Below are 17,716 nucleotides of genomic sequence, written 5' to 3' on the forward strand. Positions count from 1 at the left end.
GCCGTATCTCCGCTGCCTTGATTGGCCGGGGAAATAGACGACCCGACACCGTGGCAGGAACAGCACTCCAAAGAGGTCACTGACTCCAAACAGGTCGCCCGAGTAGAGGCTCCCCGGCGCAAAGCTCGAGTGGCTAGAGGTGGACGGGTGTCCAGCCCTACGGCGGGGGCCGCGCTGTGCCGGCAGAGCAGGCGACGTCCAAGCGCTGCTGCATGGTCATCGCCATCGGGTGGATGTCGCCATTATTCAGGGCACCTGAACTCCAGCCGGTCTTGCGTTCCCCCTTCAGACGTCTTCGTCTTCTTGCACGCCCTTCTGGAACATACCCGCATGCGGGTAATTCTCCTAGTTTTTATCCAGTCTTCTCCTCCTTCTTCTCCTTCCTCTTCTTTACTCTTCAGCGATACCTGGCGTCTCACTACACACACGCAAGGAGGTTAATTCTGGAGGTAGCCACAATGAAGGCGTACTGCTGCTCTCGATGTTGGGAGGCGTCTGTGTAGACGTCTTCATATTCGCCACCGAGGATGGGGTCGAGCGCTTGAGCCCGTCCTTGTCGGTGACCCCCGTCGTGTGAGGGGTCCATATTTTTAGGCAAAGGTAGAATGTTTGGTTCTTCTCGCCAAGATTCCGGGAGTACATCAAGCGGAGTTACATTCTGCGCTGGCCGTCAAGGAGTATTTGAATGTGTTCCTTCATGTGTCGTGTGGTGTGAAGGCGGACGAGAAGGAGCTGTGATTTTCTGCTTGAACACTGGAGGCCACAGGTTTTAGGACATGGGCGTAGTAGAAGTGATATGACATGCGTTCGTGCGAGTTTCCTTTAATTTTTGAAATTTCTAGCACACCCGCAAGGCGCGCGCAGGGCCACTAGACGTGCCGTGGGCGGAGCGCACAGTAGTGCGAGAGGTCGCATGACGCTATCACGTGGCATTCAGCGAGAATGCAGGGGATAAACCTGTATTTGCGCTCGGTGATTACCCCACCTGCCTTCCACGCCTGCGCCTGGGCTCGTAGCGGGATCGGTAAGACAGGCTCTCGCTTTAGTACTCTATTAGTTCCAGGTTCGATTCCTGGCGGCGCCACGAAATTGATTTCTGTTGATAGCAACGGTCGCAAAAGAACCCTTGGGGGGTAGAGGTAAAAACCTTTGCTTTAGTAGGCATGAATGTCAAGAATTTCTCGATGTGTTATCTTCCTTTAGCTTGAGTCAAATGGTGAGATTGCCTACACGTGTCGACACAATTTTAGATCTTGTGCTGACCACAGAACCAAGCTATATGCTCGTGCATGTTTTATATAACATCAGCGATCACAACGTAGTGCATTGTGAGGTAACATTAAAAAGCTGCAATATCGAGAATGAAAAGAAAACAATTTTTCATTACAGCCGCGCGAACCACGGCATGATAGAAACCAAATTGTTATCATTTTCCGCGCAGTTCTGCACTTCCTTTGCACTCAGAAATGTGAATAAAAACTTTCAAATTGCTCGCGATAAGATTCTGGAACGTTCCAAGAATCAGTATCACGTCATCGACGCCAAGCGCGTGGTATACGACCGGCGTTAAACGCTGCATCAATAAGAAAAAGCGACTTTATTCCAAGGCGAGACGATCTGATTCAGCCGATGACTGGAAGCGCTACAAAGAACACTCTAAACTCTGCAAAGCAGAAATAGAGGCAGCCAAGGAAATATTTTTCGACAGCCATATAACAAACCTACTGCAGACCAACAGGAGAAAATTTTTGGAAAGTGATAAATCCAAAGTACTCATCATCATTGTCCATATCATTGTCTAAAAATGGTGCAGACCTTTCCTCATCAGAGGCTGCAGAAGAATTCAATTCTGTTTTTTGGTTTTGTGTTTACGAACGAACGCCCATTACCAGCCACTCTTAAAATACAGTCATTAAATTCACCAATGGATGACTCGCCTATCACACAGGAGGGCATAGCTGCACCCATTAATAGACTCCCGACCAACTCTACACAAGGACCCGATGAATGATGCGCCAAACTACTAAAAAGGACTGAAGTTGTCATATCCCCGATCTTAGCTGCTTTATTTCAGCAATCGATAAACGCAGGATGTGTACCGTTTGCTTGGAGAATTGCCCGTATTATCCTCATCGTCAAGTTAGGCGACCCATCTGTGCCCCTTAATTACAGACCGATTTCTTTAACCGGCATAGTTTGCCAACTTCTAGAACATATAATATCATCTGCTGTAATGACCTACCTAACAAAACACGGCTTCACAGCTTATTTTTAAATCAAAGCTTTTTACCTCTACCCGCGAGGGTTCTTTCGCGACCGTTGGTGTCAACAGAAAAGTCCCGCGAACACATAAAAGAATTTCCGTCGAACCTGGACCTAAGAGAGTACCAAAGCAAGAGCGCGTTCTCTTAACGATTTAGCTATGAGCCCAAGTTCAGACGGGGAAGGCAGGTTGTGTAATCACCGAGTGCATGTACGGGTTTATTCCCTGCATCCTGCATTCTCGCTGAATGCCACGTGATAGCGCCACGCGACCTCTGGCCCCGCTGTGCGCTCCGCCGACGGCACGTCTAGCGACCCTGCGCGCGCCTTGCGGGCGTGCTATAAATGATAAAAATTAAAGGACGCTGGCACCAACTCTTGTCATCTCACTTCTACTACGACAATGTCCTAAAGCCTGTGGCCTCCAGTTTTCACGCATGAAATCACAGCTCCTTGTCGTCCGCCCTCACACCAAACGACACATCCAGGAACACATTCAAATACTCCTTGATGGCCAGAACAGAATCTAACTCTCCTTGATGTACTCCCGAACTGTTGGCGAGAAGAACGGAAGATTCTCACTTTGTTAAAAAATATGAACTCCTCACACGGGGGGGTCGCTGACAAGGACGGGCTTAAGCGCTCGACCCCACCTTCGGTGGCGATTATGAAGTCGTCTACACAGACGCCTCCCAACATCGAGAGCAACAGTACGCCTTCATTGTGGCTACTTCCAGAGTTAACCTCCTTGCATGTGCCTCACTCAAGACCCAAAACATGACGGCAGGAGAAGCAGCCATCGCCTTGGCTCTCACTCAACCAGGGGCTCTGAAGGTAGTCACCGCTTCCAAAACCTACCAAAATTACCAGTCGGGTTGGGTGTCCCGACCTGCACTTCGTGGGCTACAAAAACACTTTCCAAACGGTTCCATTCAGCTCATCTGGACACGCGCTCAAGCTTCAATGGAGGGCCCCAAACACGCCCACTAACAAGCCTGCGCTTTAACCCCCCCCCTTCTCCCCGGCTATGGAGCTGCACGAGGACAGTCACCCGCTCGTCACGTTCAGGGAGATTACCCAGCACTATATCCTTCAGAGACAGACCCTTCCTTCACCTTTCCGTGACCTTTCCAGAGAACAACAAACTACCCTACGGCTCATACAACCCGGCTACTTCCCACAGCCTACCTGTCTTCCCTTAATGCACCCCGAATCGCTACGGCGTTCAATGTAAATTTTTCTCAAAATTAGGAACACTCCACCACATACCAGGGGTGTGCGACTTTAGCCCTGATCACCCTCCTCTCTTTCCATCAACTACCCAATAAAAGCAATGGGAGATGCTTCTGCCCAGCCCCTCTCCGCCTACCCTTCTTCAGCTCGTGGACAGGCGGCGCGCACTGTGGAGAAGGAACCACTCCCCTGGGCCGCACTCTGGGCCGTTCAGAAAACTGAATAGAAGTATTTCTTCCTCCTCATCTTAATCCTCCTTCCTTATATGTCGCCGATCTCGTCACCTCCATCCGCGGCGGCAGAAACGGAGAAGAGAGATCGTCTAACACCGGGTTTGAGCGGCCTTTAATTTTGTAAAAAAAGTTTCCACTCATGTGCTACACCAATACAACTCAACCGACCACCATTCATACATCATGCATTGATTTAATAATTACCTAGAATACCTCTTTGAAGTAATTAATGAGTGTGGTTAAGTGCATTTCACTTCTTTCTGGTTGAACTAATTGTAGAGTGACGTGAGAGAATTTAGGTGACGCCTTATGGGTAATCATTGTGGGTGCTGTGTACAGCTTTGCGTTCCAACCACATTCACATGGTGGATTGGCCTGAATTTCTTTGCTTAGGCACTTTCTGGACCACAATTCTGAATACTCTATGCGTTTGTTGGCAATGTTCTGAAAGCATTTCAGATTAATAAAAAAAGTTGAAGAAAGTGTTGCGGGGCCCCTTAAAATGAAGCCACAAAACCAATCACGAAAGAGAAGTCGCATCTGTTTCCACCAATAAATCACGGCATGCCGCTCCGTGCTGGCGATAAGTACAGCTTTCGCAGCGCTTCCAGACGCGAAGCAAATCATGAAAGCATATCGGAAGTATTCCAGAGTCTCTTTGAAGTGGTTGTCGAATGCGCACATTGCTGTAAGAGAAGTAGATCTGGCTATTACATCACCGTAATGACGTAATTGGAGTAGACGAAGAACAGCAAGACCGGGAAAGAGAGAAAAAAATTCTGAGCTCGTTTGTATGTTCGTTGATGAGCAAATACCAGTAATTTTTGGCTAAAGTGGTATGCCACTGCCTAATCAACCAAGACTGAATGTGTCAGTTAACTACGTTCTCCTAGCATTAATTATATAGAAAAAGTTTAAAAACGGTTTACGAGAAGTGTTTCAGAGTCTCTTTAATATGTTCCCCGCACGTAGCGTTCGCCTCTGCTTGTCTTGTGTGCAAGCCTGCTGCGCACGCCCCACTTTTTGTCTCTTAAAGAGCTTTTTCAGCGAGAGTGGTGTGTTATAGACATTTGGGTCCTGCAAGTTGTTGTAGTAGGAGGGATGGGGGTAGCCACCGCGGTGGCTCAGAGGCTAAGCCGTTATGCTGCTGAGCACGAGGTCGCGGTTTATATTCCCGGCCACGGAGGCCACTTTTCTGATGGAAGCTAAGAGCAAAAACGCCCGTGTGTGCGAGATTTCGGAGCATGTCACAGATCACCAGGTGGTCAAAATTACTTGCGAGCCCTCGAATACGGTGCGCCTCAGCATCTGTGTTGCGTCGGTGCGCTAAACCCCACAATCAATCAATTGTTGTGGTTGTCGAGAACGTAGGTCACTCAACAATGCCTGCGCACTGAGTCACACAATTCATTCGAATGCTTGAATACAGCATAAGCTACTCCAAGGGAAGGGCACTGATGTGCGCATCTGACGTGTTTCTGACACCTCTCTGCTTGAGCACAACTCAACGTGCGGATCGTGAACGTGCTGTTCTCGAGCACGCAATATTTGGTTTTCAGGTGAGTAACCTGCACGCCGGAGCTACGCTGCTGGTCGCTCATCTGGTTAACCTAGCCAGAGCGTTAGACACAACTTTCGTTATTCCGGAAATTTGCTATTGCCAAGGGTCTGAGCAAACCTTAGGGCTTCAAGAGTGGGGGTAGTACAAAATAACCTATCTATCTATAAAAATAACCTATTCTATCTTCCCGCAAAGCCGACTGTCTGGTGAATGCTTTGCAGCTATAACTGTAGTGGAGGTATAAAAAAACTAGTACTCAACCTGGGCCATATTTGTTAGGCTTAGTTTACGGTGAAAAGCTCTAAATGCTACATAATTATTCATTGCTTTAAATACATGGCTCTCTGTAATGAATTACGCTCACAGAAAATGGCGGCAACTCTTGGCTTTATGAAGATGCTGTGAAACAAGTTATATGACCAGAATTACCCGCTGAGACGACTATGCCATTACCCATGTTTTATGTACCCTTCATACATATTGCCACGGCGCAACAATTGATGAAGCCCAGTAGGACAGAGGAAAAGAGGGTGTATTTCCGAAAACGTTTGCCTGGTGCCTAATAGTAGTCACATCAATAACACGCGCTCACGAAGGGGCATGTCCTCGCCTTTTTCGCGGCTTAGGCTGTGATGATCATGTTTGTGATCTCCATGATGATGATTAGGATGATGGAGACACGTCAGAACAGCGCACACTGGCTCCGGACGATTGGCGTGGCCAACAGATAACGCTGCGTCGGCGTCGTCTGCTCTCTGTCACTCATTACACACGTAACACTATCCCCCTCCCGGGAATGGCAACGCCCCCATGCTAGAGATCACTGTCAACATGGTCCGAAGCCAGAATGGTCGTGAAGTGGGCTTGTCAGCACCGCGTACGGACGGATGCTCATGAACTTCTATTTCTTCACCCAGGTTGGTGACAAATATTCCGTGTATTCAATTAGGGACGATTCACTTGCTTTAACCGTGCTGCCAAGCCCACAGAGTCTGCTTGCTTCGTTGTGTGATTGCTTGCATGTTATAAAATTGCTGTTGTTAATATCTGGAGACGTAGAGCTAAACCCCGGACCGACCTCGGATTCGGAGTCTGAAGCTAGCGTAAATAGCCAAATTCTAAAGAAAATACTAAAAGAGCAAACAAAAACCAATAAGATGCTCACCGCGCTTTCTGCCAATCTAAAACAGGTTGAATTAACTATAGGTAATGTACAGGAAAGGATAACTTCGATGGAAAAGGAGCTTGCTCGTTTAAAAAAATGTGAGGATAAGCTGGCCGAGCACGAGGTACTCTGCAAGGCGACAAAGGAACTCGTAGAAGAGCTGTGCGCTAAGATCGAGGACCTGGAAAATCGTAGTCGAAGAAATAATGTTATAATTTATGGCTTAAGTGAAGAAACAAACGAAGACAACAAATCCCTGCGAAACAGAGTTGAGCAAGAGGTATTTAAAGAGTTACTTGGCGTGGAAGTTAAATCAATTGAGCGGATCCACAGGTTGGGTTTCAAACATGCTGAGAAACACTGGCCGGTTATACTGCGGCTTTTTGATTTTTCTGAGAAAATGAAAATAATGGCATCGTGCCCTAAGCTAAAAGGAACGGAGATTTCAGTATCGGAGGACTTCTCAAAAAGGCTACGTGACTTGCGGGGTAAGCTGTGGCGTTCTGCAGCTGAGGAAAAGGCTAATGGGGTGAAGGTTTTACTATCTTTTTATAAATTGAAGGTAGACGACAAGTTTACACTTGGGACCAGCTTCTAAACTGCCGGGTAGAAGTCACGCGGCCTGCTGCGCAGGAGCGGATTGAACCTGATTCAGTTGCGCCTGCCCGTGTGACCAAGCGAAGGCGCGATAAAACATGACAGTCTGTAACCAAAGTGCTCAGAGTTGTTTCGCTCAATTCGCGCAGCATCGTGAATAAATCTGGTTTAGTCGAAGACGTACTATCCTGTTACCATCCTCATGTCTCAGTAATTACAGAAACATGGTTGCATGCAGGTGTGCAGGATTCGGAAGTGGTACCCTCTACTTATAAACTTATTCGTAAAGACAACGAATTACGGGGTGGGGGAGTAGCCATCGCCATTAAAAGCAACATTGGTTTCACTATTTTGGGTGGCATTTGTCACCACGAAAGTGTGTGGTGTAAAATTAAATTTCTTGGCAAAACTATACTTCTGGGTGGCGTATACAGACCACCTAATGCTTCCCACGAATATTTAGAAGCCATGTATGACTATCTTGCAGGAAAAACAAATTCGAGATCGAATATTATAGTTACAGGAGACTTCAACCTGCCGGGTATAAACTGGTCTGACTTATCCCATGATGGCAAACAGTCCAAAAGTGCTGACTTACTGCTCACGACCGCGTTCAACTTTTCTTTACACCAACTAGTTTCCGACGCTACTAGGGTTGTTGACTCGTCCTCATCACTCCTTGATTTAGCCTTTGTTAGTAGCTCTCTTCAAGGCTCATCCGTTAGTGTTGAAAACGGGATTTCCGATCACAAGTTGCTTGCTTTGTCATGTTCTGTCTCAGGTACACGTTCTTTTACTAAGCCGTTAGAAATTCTTGTCAGAGACTACACTCATGCGGACGACAATGCTGTCTTAAAATATTTGGAATCGCGCTTCGTTAGTTTTAGCCTAATCAGGGATGTTAAACAAATGTGGTCAGACTTTAAAGATATTGTTTTCTTTTGTGAGCGAGAGTATGTACCATTAAAAAGAAAACGCATTAATAGAGAACACCCTTGGTTCTCGCGATAATTGATTCATTTAAAACGAAAAATTAAGCGACGTCGCAAACGTGGTAACACAAGTGACCTACAAAGCCTTATTTCTAATCTGAAGGAAAAAACGCTATTATCAAAAGAGCATTTCTTTTCCGTTACTCTGAAGTCATTCATGAACAACCAACCCCAACAGTTTTGGCGCTATCTCTCAAAAGATAAACAACGTATTTCGGAGATAAACGTTTCAGGCGAAAGTATTGTTGACGCGACTACCATTTCTAACAATTTTAATGCCTTTCTCCAATCTGTGTTCACGCGGACAGCTTCGGACGCTGCGCTGCCGTCATATGTTTTTGATTGTCCTATGCCTGAAGTAGAAATAACAGAGGATGGTGTCCTCAGCATTTTGCATAAACTAGACCTGAAGAAATCAGCTGGCCCCGATCAACTGTCTAATACTTTTTCAAGTAGATATGCTGCATGGGTAGCTAAATATCTACATAAAATTTACGTTATGTCCTTACGCACTTCGACTATTCCCGATGACTGGCGCTCGGCAAAAATTATTCCCGTGCATAAATCTGACTCTCCTCTAGAAATTAATAACTACAGGCCAGTTTCCTCAACGAGTACTTGTTGTAAACTGTTTGAGCATATTATCTATAAGGCCATGATTACTTACCTAGAACACAACCATTTGCTTTATTCTAAACAGCATGGTTTTAGATCTGGTTTATCAACGGTTACCCAACTATAGGAAATAACAGATGATTTAATTAGTACACTTAATACAAATGGTCAAACCGACGCTATATTTCTAGATTTGTCAAAGGCGTTCGATGTCGTCCCCCACCCGATCTGATTACAAAACTACTCGCAATTGGCATTGAACGAAAAGTAGTCGCATGCATAGAGTGTTACTTAAGAAATAGAACACAGTGTGTCGCCATTAATGAGTGTATCTCCGAAGAGTTGGACGTGTACTCTGGAGTTCCACAAGGCTCTGTACTGGGCCCTCTCCTTTTTTTAGTATATATAAATGATATTTATCTTACTGTTGAACCCCCTACCCATATTAAAATATTTGCGGACGACTGCGTGGTACACACAGCTATTAATACTCGAGATGACCAAACTAAATTAAACAATGCTTTGCACTCAATTGAGACATGGTGTACAAAGTGGGGTTTAAGAATAAATGCTACTAAGACAACTTCTATTACATTCAGCAACAAAAAGAGGCCCCTCGGCTTTACTTATTCTTTAGGTAATGCTACTATCAACAAATCTGGTCAGGTTAAATATCTAGGCATCACACTTACAAGTAACCTGAGTTGGGAAACGCACATTGATAACGTTTGTCCGGGTGCACTTAAGAAATTTGGTCTTTTTGAAAAGAAAGTTGTGCAATACCCCTCCTGCTGTGAAATTAAACGCTTACAAAGGACTAGTGCGACCTAAGTTGGAGTATGCAGATGTCATTTGGAGCCCTTACCAACAATACTTGATGAGTAAAATTGAAAGAGTACAGAATTTAGCTTTGCGCTTCATTTATTCTGTTTATTCGCGTCACTCCAGCGTAACCACTTTACGTAATAGGGCAAACCTCCAAAAGCTCGAGCAGCGTAGGGTCATATCTAGCTTAAAATTTCTTTATCAGCTTTACTACGGTCACTTCAAATTGTCGCGGGAAAACTACATCAAAGAGCCTTTCAAACATTCAGCGAGAACTCATCACGGTAAGACTATTAGGCAACCGATTAGTTACATTAAATTGCATAAATGTTCTTTGTTTCCTCGAGCAATTTCTTACTGGAATATGTTACCTGAAGAGACGGTGACCTCTGTGTCGTTAGAAGTGTTTTCTCAGCGTATTGATAATATATGCTTTGGTTGAAGTGTTGTCTCAAAATTGGAATACATTATCATTTTCATTTTTTTTCCATATGCGATTGTGTAAGCATATTTGCGCCTCCGCCTATGTGTGTTGTACGTTTTAAAATTGCGTCAAGCAACACTGATGTATTGTCGAGTTGTATGTTGAATTTATGCCGATGCATTTCTTTGTCTTCACTCCTGCATGAGTCCGAGAAGGGCCTGCAGTATCTGTAAATAAATAACTAAAAAAAAGTCGGCTTAGCGCGAAACATGCGGTTTCAAACACACTATATGGACCGTCTCTGGTCGAGATGGACGACGACCGGCAACAGCAGAATTCTCGGGTACCACCTAGTAAGTTACTTCACTAAGTCGACGAAGTTCCCTGTATGGCCCGAAATAATTGCTGAGAAGCTTCGTCGATAACCCCCGACGTCGAACGACTATCCAAACTCAAACAAGGTCACCCCGGTGCAAATGCCGCGTGTCGGCGGCGAAGGCCGTAGCGCGAGGTGTACAGGTGCTGGTGTTGGGTGATGCGGAGGCGGGCGAGCTGCCGGGCTTCCTCAGCGCGTTGTACGAATTGCTGGGAGGAGAGTCATATCCGTCCTTGATGTAGTGAAGCAACATGGCGTCGAGCATTGCTGTAGCTTCTCTGCCGTAGAGGAGAGTAAACAGTGTCATTCGAGTCGTCTCCTGCTGAGCCGTATTGTACGCAAACGTGATGTAGGGGAGGGCTGCATCCCAGGTCCGGTGTTAAACATCAGCGTACATGCTGAGCATGTCGGCGATGGTTTCGTTCAGCCGTTCCGTCAAGCCGTTCGTCTGAGGGAGGAACGCACTGGTTTTTCGTTGAGACGTGCCGCTGAGTGTGAGTACTTCGGGTAGAAGTTCCGCAGTAAATGCGGTTCCATGGTCCGTAATAATAACTTTGGGAGCCCCGTGTCAGAGGACTATCCTTCTGAGGAAAAACTGTGCCATTTCAAGCGCGGTGGCTATTGGAAGAGCTAATGTTTTGGCGTACTTGGTCAAGCAGTCAGTGGCGACTGCTATCCACATGTTTCCGACTGTAGAGGTAGGAAAGCGGCCTAGCAGGTCCATGCTCACTTGCTGGAACGGCACTTGAGGAATTTGAATCGGTTCGAGAAATCCGGCTGGTCTGCCGGGCTGCGCCTTGCGTCTCTGGCAGTCTCGACAAGTTCGGACGTACTGCCTCACGTTCGCCGAGAGTTTGGGCCAGTAATACGCCTTCTTGATTCTTGCAAGCGGCCGTGCGTAACCAAGGTGGCCAGCGGCCGGCTCATCTTGACAAGCCTGCAAGATGTCGTTTCGTAATGGTGACGGAACGACAAGAAGGTGACGCCAGCCATTCGGGGCGAAGTTTCATTTGTATAACACTCCGCTGCGAAGGCAGAATGTTGGCAGACCTGTAATAAAAGACTTAGGTGGGCTGCTGGTGTTGCCTTGCAGGAATTCGATTAGTGGTAGCAGTTCTTGGTCTTCCTGTTGATGGTCCGAAATGGTGGCCTCACTGAGGACTCCAATCAATGGAGCATCGAGATGTCATCGTCATCAGCGGGCGCGTTACCAACCGGCACTCTCGAGAGGCAGTCGGCATCTGAATGTCGCTTACCAGATTTGTAGGCGACGGTCATATCAAATTCGAGGAGTCTGAGGCTCCAGCGTGCCAAGTGGCCAGACGGGTTTCTCAGGTTTGTAAGCCAGCATAGCGAGTGATGGTCGCTTACAACTTGAACTCACGGCCATACAGGTACGGTAGAAATTTTAAGACGGCCCAAACAACTGCTAAGCACTCCTTTTCGGTGGCCGAGTAATTGCTTTCGGCCCGTGACAGCGTTCGGCTTGCGTAGGCAATGGCTTGTTCGGCACCATCTTGCCATTGGACGAGGACAGCGCCTAGCCCCACACTGCTGGAATCAGTGTGCACCATAGTGGCGGCCTCCTCGTCGAAGTGGCCTAAAACAGGTGGGGTCTGCAGGCAACGCCGTAGCTGCTCAAAAGCTTCTTGCTATTCAGCGGACCAGACAAAAGTGACGTCATTGCGAGTAAGGTGCGGAACAGGGGCTGCAGTGTGGGCGAAATTGGCAATGCAACGCCGATAGTATGAGCAGAGACCCAGGAAACGCTGAACAGACTTCTTGTCAGAAGGTGTTTTGAAACGAGAAACGGCTGAAAGCTTCTTAGGGTCGGCGTTAATTCCGGCGCTGCTAACGACGTGGCCGAGAAAAAGCAGCTCCTCATAGCCGAAATGACACTTTTTCGGCTTGAGTGTCAGCGAAGCGTATGAGTGTATGAGTGTATGGCCTGTAGGATGGATGACAGTTTCTCTAGGTGTTCCTCCAATGTATTCAAAACAAAAACAAAAAGTTCACCTGCATTTCCCCGAAGGGGAGCATGGGGAAGTGGGAATGCACGGGTGATGCGAAAGAATTCTTCTTGGCCAATCGCCCTAAGTGGGTATGTGCTAAAGAAATTAGGAACTCTTCTTGGCCAATCGCCCTAAGTGGGTATGTGGTGCGGACGGACGGACGGCGGTGGACGCGTGATTCAGGGTCGCTTAAGAAGTGCATTCGCACTTAATGACTACATATGTACGTGCAAAAGCATATATCCGCGCACGCACTTTGAGAAACGTGCCTAGCGCTAGCTTAACTAGGAACAGCATGGGAGACGAGCGACTGACGGCGCACTAGAGAGCGCGGAGAGCGAGCTTCATCTTCCCAGCCCGTACGCCAGGCTTGTGCTAGGAGCGAAACCATCGGCCGCCGCGAAGCAGCGCGATCAAGAAAGATCAAAACAAATTTTTGTCTTCATTTTTATGAGAGTGTTTGCTTTCCGGACCTTGTATAATTGCCACATGTACGTGAAAGCGTCCATCCGCGCGCGCGCACTTCGAGCACCGAGCCGAGCGCTTATCTAGGAACACGATCGGAAGTCAGCGTCAACTTGCAGGCGCTCAAGAAGAGCGCGGAGAGATCAAGTGCTCAGGTACAAAATGTTAACTTCTACCATATGTGCGTCAGCTTCCCCAGCGTCGCAGGCCAGCCCCTCCCACGGAGCGAAACCATCGGCCGATCGCAATGCAGCCGAAACGAGGGGAGGGGGAAAATGAAAAAATCCACCTAGCATGAAGTCGCGCACATATAGGTAGTGACGTCACGGTGCTGTGTCCAAGGAGGTTAAAAAATTGCAATTTTTTTAACCTCATTGGCTGCGCCGCTGCTTAGGGGGTGTGGTCGGCCTGGGCCCCTACGTTATACGGTTTGGAAATACGCGGCCAGGCCACCCAAAGTCGATTTTCGTTGGCCCGGGCCGGGGCCGGGCTGAATGCCGCGGGCCCGGGCCGGGCTCGGGCTTGAATTCTTAGGCACGGCCGTTAATAGGTCCGACGTAAAGTGTAGAAAAGAGCTTAAAAATGAATATTCTTGGTTTATTTTTGCGCGCTTCTTCCTGTTGGGTGTACGCATTCTTTTAAAAACGTGTTTTGCTAGATCTGATGGCCACTATACTGCAATTTTTATTACATTTCTTGTACTGCATCAAGATTTTATATTTTGCTGTATAACATACCAAAGATACCGTTACAAGAAATGCCAAAGAGGAGAAGGAATTAATTCATATATCCTGGAGCTGTCAACCTATGTCTATGTACACGTGTGTTTTACATGTCGCACCAATCAAAATGCGGCTGGCGTGGCCGGGAATCAAACACGCATGCCAGAGAAACACCACCGCTTAAGACCACTGTAGGTGAAGTATATCAATGCGCGTACATTCTTGTTGATTCAAATGCAGATGAAAAAAATTCAGCAATACCAACTTGTGGCCGAGACAACCACGTCAAGTGGCCAAGAGTCTCGTAATCAAAGATAATGGTGTTTCTCGTCTACGAATACGAGCTATTATTACGAATACGAGCGTGAACTGCGGACGGTGAAAGCTAAACTACGTGCACTTTTAAACCCTTATTTTTTGCGTTCAGTTCATGACGTGCTTGTACAGACTACATGCTCCGTCTGATCGCCCGGAACATAATAAACAAACTTTCTTCAGCGTTATAGACCGGGCCTGGTCACACGCGCGGGCCCTGCCTAGGTCAAAAAATAAATCACCGGCCGGGCCGGGCTAGGCCTCGGCTTGAGATGGCGGTCCCGGGCCGGGCTCGGGCCAGGCTCACCTATGAATGCCCGGTCCCGCACCGGGCTCGGGCTAGGTGTTAAGGGCCCGGGTCGGGCTCGGGCTTCGTGAAGCGGGCATGGGCCGGGCTCGGGCCGGGCTCGGGGCTCAAAATCAGGCCCGTGCAGTGCTCTAGCCTTTGGTACTTTACTCTGAGCCGCGCAAAAATCACTGCTTTAATGAACCACTATCAACTCATGGCTAATTTTATTTGCTACTCGTGCAAGATAATCAACGACCTGCCCATCGCCAAAAACGGAGCAGCTCCGATGACAGTTTGGAGCTCAAAACTACATCAAAAAATCTAGTTGTACAGCTTCCTCTTCCCGGGGGCACCTTACCACCCGAAAGCTCTGCACGACAGACTTGTCATAAAATTGGTCACACGGAAAAGTCTCATCCCGAATAAAACAAAAGCCGGTGTTCTGCAGTCACCCACCGCAAGACACCCTTAAGCCTTAGCGTCCGAAAGAACCTAAATGCCTAAGCTGCATAGATATCCACGTAGCCAGATACGCTAACTGCGCTGCTAGGTGATAGACGAATAAAACAAAAAGAACGGAATACTTCCCCGTATCGGAGTATCGCGACGGAAAGAACACAAAAATCCGAGCTTTGTCGTGAAATTCAAACGTTGACCGAGACTGCGGACGAGATCTGCCAGTGCAAAACCATCTGCTTTATGTGTGTGGCCCTGAGGACTTCGCTCCAATAATAAGTCAAGCTACTCCAGAGATAGGAGGCAGCGAAGCCAGAGCAAAATGAAGCAGCAAGCAGAAACATTTGAAGCATTCTGGAAGCACAAATAAAAGAAATGTCACTGCTTCATCACAGCTTACATCATTCATTGGAGAAACATACCACGGCACCAAAGCTGGCACGCATACATGGGGATTTCGCTAACGCCCGGTGTGGTACATGACAGGGTGCGCAAACACATCCTTGAACAAATATCTCTCCTTGGCGCCCTTACATGAAGACAAGCTCAAGCACGTTATCGGACTAATTACTGTTGTGATAATCAAACGTATACTATCACAATTATAAATGCAGACATTTTGTGTGAACAAAGAGTCGAGACACGGGAATTCACCATCCTCATTTTCGAGCACCTTCGAGATTGATAATGACGAGCAATACCGCAAGTCCACATGATATTTTCGCTTCGGATTCACCTATTTGATTTGTGCATTGCAACTACAGGCAAATCCGACGCAAAGAAGCTGAACTTAAACTGAGACTGTCCAGCAGGGCGGTGCTCAACCTTGCTATCTTCCTTCAGAAGGCTGGCACTAATAGGACCAAGCTAATAGGTTGCAAACCTTGCTCCACTCCTCCAATAGAGCACCGACGTCTTGGGCCAGAATCCCAGTCTACGGATTCAGTTGCTAGAGGGCAGACATGTTTCCTTGCTCTCCCTCGCACACCGCACCCCAAACCTGATGCTCGCGCATGGTGCAACCAAACGCGAGAAGTACCGGGAGTAGCTTTACCTTAGCTGGGAAGCCTTACCTTAGCCGGGCTCAACAGACATTACTTTCTTTTGAGTTTATGCAAGATCTTTCGGTACTACTGCATACCGAGTGGATATCGCTTTTATGGAACACGTTTTGAGGTCATAGTCCTTGGATGGCGTAGTCATGTTAGCGCCACGCACACCTGCTGGGGATATGAATGCTCAGATGCTAGGGGACGACACCTCGAGGGGCATATTATCACGTAGCCACACAAGACGCAGCTGTCTTGAAGGAAAAATTTCACCATCTTCCCGTACGGGAACCCTGAGTAGTATGCGAAGCATTCATGATGTCGACTGAAGTTACCATTAGTTCAGCTGCGCGAGCCCTCGTTGCATCAGTAGCAGCTTCTTGGTGGCGTTGACGTTTTCTTTCGGCTTCGCGAGCCCGAAGTTCGGGATTGGCCAGTCGCCGCTGCCGTTTCGTGACAGCGGCTCGAGCCCTCTTCACCGCGGCGCTGTCCGCGGCGCTGACACTACCATTCACACTGACTCATCCCGGCGTTGCGGGAGGATAATGAGAGGAGCGGAACGAGTCGTTCATACCACGGACATACAGGGGCACCCCCAGCGGAGTATGCAGCGGCTACCGCAGGTGCGCAATCCCGGAGAGGAGAGGAGCTTCGAAGAGGAGAGGAGGAATGCCGGAGAGGGGAGGAGCATCAGGGAGGAGAGGAGGAATGCCTCGCATACCACTCAGGGTTCCCTTACGGGAAGATGACGATGGTGGCTAACGTGAAGCTATCTCGTCATGGCTTCTTTGGTTGGCCAATCCCTAGGGTCATTATGCCACAATCATCATCTGCGGGAACTACTCAGGGTTTCCGTACGGGATGATGACAACACTGATTGAACGCGAAGCTATCTTGTGATGGATTCTTTGGTTGGCCAATCCTTAGGGGCATCCTGCACAATCATCATCAGCTGTGCTTGGCCAGGTATGCGCAGTGGGGAAGTGGACGCCGCACGGCGCAGGGAGGGACGTAGCCCTCGCCATCCCTAGGGACATCCTGCGACAATCATCATCTGCGGGAACTACTCAGGGTTCCCATACGGGAAGATGACGACGGTGGTTGAACGCGGAGCTATCTCGTAATGGATTCTTTGGAGCCAACTTGTGCTCCCCTAACAACCCAAAGAATACACAGGCGGGGAAGCTGCAGTGAACAAAGTGAAGTGCGCAGGCGAGTGCCGGCGAATCAAATGCCTCGGCGTCTGCTATGCGGGCATTTACCTTTCGGCGCGGCTGTTTCTCGAACCGTCGATTTGCATCGAGAACATTGAAGATAAAAGACTATCTAGGCTACTGGCGTTATGGTGAAACATTCTCCCTACCAAATGAGATATCCCGTGCGGCACAATAAAGAAAGAAAGAAAGGAAGAAAGAAAGAAGGAAACAAAGAAAGAAAGAAAGAAAGGAAGGAAGGACAGAACATACGCTTCACTTGGCACATAGAAAACACAGCACGGCACAGCCTAGCGGTAAAAGCAAAAACATAAATAAAAAAATTCAATGCATGGTTTGCGGTAATATAGTCAAAGCGAAACTCCCTGTCGTATGAATTTACTCTACCCGCTCGATTTACAAGCACAGAAGTCAACAGGACACTTCTCCAGGCATCACACTTGTTTCTCATCCCGGAGAGAAACCGTGATTAAGGGTTGATGATGTCGTGGGCGATTATCACTATGGTTTGTTGGTGTCGTGGGCCACTAAAGGCAGAAAGACACTACAACCACGTCCGGGCCACGGGATAGCGGTGCATGCCTCACGGGACGATTTCCGAAGGACACGCGGTGAAGGGAACGTTCCGTCATTGATAAGATCAACAATGCCAAGCAAAAAGGTACGACAAAGCGCTCAGTAAAATTTGATGTCCCTAAGCCGAGCTTCCACCTTTTGAGACGGTAGTACGATTGGCTTAGTGCGCTCGATTCGCCGATCTGTTCGGACACCCCGTCGTAGGTGCACTCTCAAGCGCATTACTAAAGAGGTTGAGTATTTGCTATGCAGCTCAAGATTCGAGATTGGCAACTGCTGTGCCACTCGCTAAACGAAGCCGCCAATTTGTCTTCAGCGTGGCATATATCTCAGGT

The 17,716-nt window shown here is 47.9% G+C and overlaps 1 long non-coding RNA gene and 1 pseudogene across 2 annotated transcripts in view; both read left to right on the plus strand.

Annotated features, from left to right (window-relative positions):
- LOC144175980 (uncharacterized) overlaps positions 1-17,716 on the plus strand; it is a 224,955-nt gene that overhangs the window by 108,844 nt on the left and 98,395 nt on the right. The gene's annotated exons all lie outside the window — the stretch shown is intronic.
- On the plus strand, positions 5,930-7,153 carry LOC144173769 (uncharacterized; annotated as a pseudogene).

This window comes from Haemaphysalis longicornis, unplaced genomic scaffold (assembly GCF_048455015.1).
Source record: "Haemaphysalis longicornis isolate Haplotype H1 unplaced genomic scaffold, Haemaphysalis longicornis Haplotype H1 scaffold_3, whole genome shotgun sequence".
NCBI classification, from domain to species: Eukaryota; Metazoa; Arthropoda; class Arachnida; order Ixodida; family Ixodidae; genus Haemaphysalis; species Haemaphysalis longicornis.